The sequence below is a fragment of the Schistocerca nitens genome, chromosome 5, assembly GCF_023898315.1.
Source record: "Schistocerca nitens isolate TAMUIC-IGC-003100 chromosome 5, iqSchNite1.1, whole genome shotgun sequence".
In the NCBI taxonomy this organism is placed as follows: domain Eukaryota; kingdom Metazoa; phylum Arthropoda; class Insecta; order Orthoptera; family Acrididae; genus Schistocerca; species Schistocerca nitens.
Genome location: NC_064618.1, coordinates 579,881,655 through 579,887,833, shown reverse-complemented (window position 1 = coordinate 579,887,833; position 6,179 = coordinate 579,881,655).

Sequence of the window (6,179 nt, the reverse complement as noted above, 5' to 3'; positions counted from 1 at the left end):
TCCTGACAGACATATACTATCATGTTACTAAACTGTATCGTCAGGATTCACTTGCAAAATACATGTGTGTAATGATTAATGTTTCGTTTTAGGAGCAGAAAATCGCTGGTTAATAGCAGACGAGATGACCTTTTGAAAAGACCCAGTTTACCTGTATAATAATATTAGGTTTTGTTCGCTACATTTCGAACAAAACCCGTTCATGAACGCAGACAATAAAAAACTCGTGTGGAATGCAGTACCCACGCTGTTTGACATCCCAAATAAGCCACCTCAACTGACGATGATTAGATTAGAGATTAGATTAGATTAATACTAGTTCCATGGATCATGAATACGATATTTCGTAATGATGTGGAACGAGTCGAATTTTCCAATACATGACATAATTAGGTTAATTTAACAACATACTTAAGTTAATATAACAACTTTATTTTTTTGTGTTTTTTGTTTTTCTTTATTTTTTTATTTTTTTTATGAAGGGGAAACTGCCACAAAGATTCGACAATCTATCTAAAGCTGTAAAACAGTCCTACGACACACAAGCAGCCAGTTCAACTCTCCATGTATCGGTGCCAGATTCGTGGGAAAAGACCTGCTTTGACGATAAAGTGGTTAGATTAAGTGCAGTTATTCGTGTCTTACTAAAGCGTAATGTTTAGTACGTATTTCGTTCACTTCTGTTATTAGTCACTTAATTTTCCTTGCTTCCTTCGTGTGATGACATTATTTTGTTAGCACCTTGTTCGCTGACAGAGTGTCTGAAAATTATTCAAATATTTGGTTTTGCGTGAAATGTAATGTAATCAGCTCATTATAATGTTTTCAACATATTTTTCCCATTGTTTGGCAGTTGCTTGTCCCACTTATTAGGATATAAAGATGAAGGTCGTACTTGTGGCAACAGGCGACAGTGACAGACACAGTAGGCCTACAGAACGATAAATGAGCCGTCGATCGTTATTGCATGTAGAGGAACATGTCTGTGCTTCTTACGTGCAAATCTGTGTGTTTATATTCTTTTGATACCAATGTAGTAAACTGCAATTCTATCCAACGTCAAAAGTATTTCTTCACGAATGTGTTGTAAGCTTACCACTCGATTCATGGTTTTCGTCCATACTTGCGCTTATTTTGGAATAATTTTTAGAACATATATGCCTTCTGATACTACACAAACCATTGGAGGCAAGAAAATAACTCAATATTTCGTAAATTACATAGGAAATGGTTGGAAAACAAACATTATGCTTACGACGCGTCTGATGTTCACCTTACTCGCAGCTTGGAGTGCTAGTGTCGCTCCATCTGTCAAACGGTAACAACTTTTACAGCAGTGAGTGTCGCGACTGTTATGTTTAGACTGTAATTTTAGTCTTGTAGACGAGAGCATTGCCACAGCTAGAATTATACTTGCTTGTATTTTTCGTAATTGATTTGTATATGTGCTCCTAACTCAATAAATTTTGCCCTGCAGCTCAGATATTGTCAAACAACCTATGTTATGGTCGCACAAGACGGTCTCATCGACAGCAAAATGTTGCTTATTTTTGTAACTGGAATCACTGAACTCCAACAAACACCTATGCAAAGCATATATATCCAAAAAACGAACATTATTCTCCGTTCCCCACTTCATATTTCAGTTTGGTTGCACTCTATGAACATACATAACATCAAAACTCATGCAACTAGTGTCGCCAAAGTTGGAACACGCCGAAGTGTTGTTTCACCAACGAGTCACGCAAACGCGCGGCGCGCATGCGCAGTGGCCGGTAGCGCAGTTGCCTGTAACCTAGTGTTGTCGTGTAAACTAGGCTTAATATCCACATTGGTAACCCCAGACTGCGTTCGTCGTTCATTTCGTCTCCGTGAAATTTTTTCGATCAGCAGTGTTGTCTACCATGCACAATAAATCTACCGCCTTTGGCGGCTGCTGTGTAAGATTGGTTGGTTGGTTTGGGGAAGGAGACCAGTCAGCGAGGTCACCGGTCTCATCGGATTAGGGAAGGACGGAGAAGGAAGTCGGCCATGCCCTTTGAAAGGAACCAACCCGGCATTTGCCTGGAGCGATTTAGGGAAATCACAGAAAACCTAAATCAGGATGGCCGGACGCGGGATTGAACCGTCATCCTCCCGAATGCGAGTCCAGTGTTGCTGTGTAAGAGAACAAGAGAACATGAACACCCATACTTTTGACACCTTGCAGATTTATTGATTTTGAATCCCATTAAACATAGCGTAGATGCGGTAATATGTGGAACTTAAATTTTCCGGGCTATGCTACATTGCTACTCCATGAAAGTTGGCATCAGTGGCGCGAGCAGCGTTGCCAATGCTTGTCAATTAAATTACCCACCCAAGGTCGTCAATTACGTGATTTTACTTCAAAATACCCTCCATTTCAAAAATAGTGTATGGTGTAGTTTTTAGACTAGCTACTGCTGCTGCAATGTTATCAAGATTTAAGTGAGTTTGAGCATGGTGTTGTAGTAGGCGCACGAGCGATGGGATAAGAATCTCCGAGGTAGCGACGAAGTGGGGAATTTCCTGTACAAACGTTTCACAAGTGTACCGTATCAGGAATCTGGCAAAACATCAAATCTCCGATAGTGCTGAGGCCGGAAAAAGATCCTGCAAGAACAGGACCAACGATGACTGAAGAGAATCGTTCACAATGACAGAAGTGCAACCCTTCCACAAATTGCTGCAGATTTCAATTCTAGATCATCAACAAGTGTCAGTGTGCGAACCATTCACCAAAAAGTAATCGATATGGGCTTTCGGAGACAAAGGCCCACTCACGTATCTTGATGACAGCACGACACAAAGCTATACTCCTCGCCTGGACCCATGAACACTGACATTGGACTGTTGATGACTGGAAACGTGTTGTCTGGTCTGACTGTTAAGATATAGAACAACCTCATGAGTCCATGAACACTGCATTTCAGCAGGGGACTGTTCAAGCTGTTGGAGGCTCTATAATGGTGTCGGGGTTGTGCAGTTGGAGTGATATTGGGTCCTTGATACATCTAGATACGACTCTGACAGGTGACACATACGTAAGCATCCTGTCTGTTCACCTCCATCCATCCATGTCCATTATGCTTTCCAATGGACTTGAGCAATTTGAGCTGGGCAATGCGATGTCCCACACGTCCAGAATTGCTAGAGAGTGGCTCCAGGAACACTCTTCTGAGTTTAAACTTCGCAGACATGAAAATTATTGGGCATATCTGGGATGCCTTGCAATGTGCTGTGTTCAGAAGAGATCTCCATCCCGTCATATTCTCAGGGATTTATGGACGGCCCAGTTGGATTCATGGCATCAATTCCCTCCAGCACTACTTCAGACATTAGTAAAGTCCATACCACGTCGTGTTGCAGCACATCTGCATGCTTGTGGGTGCCCTATATGATATTAGGCAGGTGTAAGTCTTTCTATGGCTCTTCAGTGTAAAACGAAACAAAAAAAAAGTTAAAATTAAAATGGTCGTCGTAAAATTATTAGAGTAAAACAGACAAGCTGCACAGATATAAATAAGAAGCTACACAGATAAAAGTTCTTGCAGATGACACAACGTAATAAAACTTCTTATTGAAACAGAATCACTAATGGCATAATAATTTGTGTGTGATAATAAAGGTTTCTCGGACTTCCAGCTGTGCCAAGTTGTTTAAAATCGACGAGCTTTTGGCTGAGTTCTTCTCAGCCATTGTCAAGTGGTGACTGTCTTATGGTTGCTGCTGCTGTCCTCGTATAGCCGCTCTGCCTTCCATGACATCACTGGTACCCACTCCAGCATCATATATGGTAATGTTTGCGTTGAGCGGCCGCCGTACCCGCTTCAGTCTTTGGATGGCCGGATACCACGTTGTGATTAGCTGCAGGCCGTCGTTTTTATTGAGCATGTTGTCACAAATTTTTCTTTTGATCGCTTCTTTTGTTATGCTATTCCAAAACCTGTTAGTTCATGTGATAACAGGTGTCTTGTCGAATGCAATACAATAACAGTTTTCTAATGCATAATCTGCTACCGCTGATTTCTCTGGATACCATAGACGAAAGCATGTCTTATGTTCTACACAGTGCTGTTCAATGGTACGCACAGTCTGTCCAATATAGAACCAACCGACCACACCCACATGGTATTTTGTACACTCCTGGCGTTCTGAGGCCTAAGTCGTCTTTCACAGGCCTCAAGAGCTGTCGAATTTTTTCCGGTGCCCTAAAGACCAAATCGATTTAATGCCTCTTTAGGAGCCAGGTTATCTTTCTGTTGTTGAGCCACACAACGGCAAGACCACAAACCTCTTAGAGTCCTCCTTGGAGTCTTTCTGCTTATGTAGTTTTGGAAAGATAGCTTGCAAAAGCTGGCAGTTGTTGTAGCCATTTTCCTTGAATACTTTCTGTAAGTGGCTCAGTTCCTTTGGCAAGTTTTCAGTATCTGATACGGTTTCAGTTCGATGCACTGAGGTCCTAAAGAAAAGAACTTTTCTGCGTCGGATGGTAATAGTTATTAGAGTGCAGATATTGGTCTGTGTGGGTGGGCTTCCAGTAAACCCTGTGGATGAGGCACCCATTTGCTTTGCGGTGGATGAGGACATCAAGGAACAGCAAGGCACCATCTGTCTCTATCTCCATCATGAACCTTTTTGGTATAGGTGAACTTGGCTGATAAATAGTTTTCAAAAATCAACATTCATTGAAATAACAGATCCCTTTCTGTGCACTATCAAGTAAGTACAAAGTGAAGCTAACTGAGATATGTAACAGGATCAGTATTCAACTCTGTCGACCCACAGACAGGCTGATGGGATTAAAACCAGCCTTTCTTAGATCAGTAACAGCACTACCAGTGTCTAAGAAGATTGCAAAGAGGCACGTTATTAATTTTGCAGCTTATGAATGAGGTCTGATTTCACTCTTGAGTCTGCATCCCACAGGTCACGGCTGTGACCAATTCGTTAATCGAAGTTGTATCCTTGCAGTACTGTCATCTTGGTTCTCATCTTCTCTCTCTTACATACAAACTCGTTTAAAATTTCTAACCTTCACATGTAAAGCAACTAATTTGTTGCTTGCATCATCCCGATTTCAGGGGCCCTACCGACACTAACTGCTTCTCTCCTGGCCCACCAACAATGAACGACATATCTAACACCTTCGTTGTTGTGTGCCAAGGCTCCCTGTTTCATAAAGTTCTTGAGCAGCTGGGCAAACGTCGTTCGTTATCTCTCCTGTGGATTATTGCCTTCTACAATGTTTGACACCACCATCAGTTCCCTATATGAAAAACAATATTTCTGCATGTTTCTCTATATTTATGTATCCTCCAGAGGGTTCCCCATCACTTCATTCGCATCTATAATTTATGTCAGTGGAATGCCAGTTGCCCTGATGAGAATTACCTGTTAGCAAATCTCACAAGAAAACCTTCAACAGCTTCCTGTGGTCTTATGCCCTGTTCACTTGCAACTCAACTGCCTTTTATGTACAGGTAGATAATTTGCCGGATTTCAGTATACTGGAGCACAAAAGTGTCTTTCTGCTCTTTGAGGGGCAAAAAGTAATACAGAAACTGTATAGTATGGGATAGTATCGATCGAGAATAATTTCCCTCCGTCATCCTTCCTAAAAGAGGATGAAATAACCTTGGAAACTGATTGCCAGCCGCGCGGAGTGGCCACGCAGTTCGAGGTGCCATGTCACTGACTGTGTGGCCACTCCTGTCGGAGTCTTCCCTCAGGCATGGGTGTGTGTGTTGTTCTTAAAATAAGTTAGTTTAAGTTCGGTTAAGTAGTGTGTAAGTAGTGTGTAAGCCTTGCTCCCTTAAGAATTCACACACATTTTGAGCATTTGAACTGTTTGCCACACTGGAGAGCAATTAGATGGACTTTTGCTATTTCCCCACCCAGACAGCATTCAATATCCTATTATGTATTTATTGAAGTCCTATTCTCCTTACTTAAGTTAACTATGACATGTCATTTAATGTTAACTACCTGTACAGGCCTTCCATGAAGACCCTCCACTACATCACAGTGCTCCCTGTTGCTCAAAAACTTCAACGCACTATCATGGCATGCAACCTCCTCACTTGGAACTGTGAAGACATCTCTCCTTCCAGAAGTTTGATCAACGAATCAATTTCGGTCAAAGAAAATTTAACTAT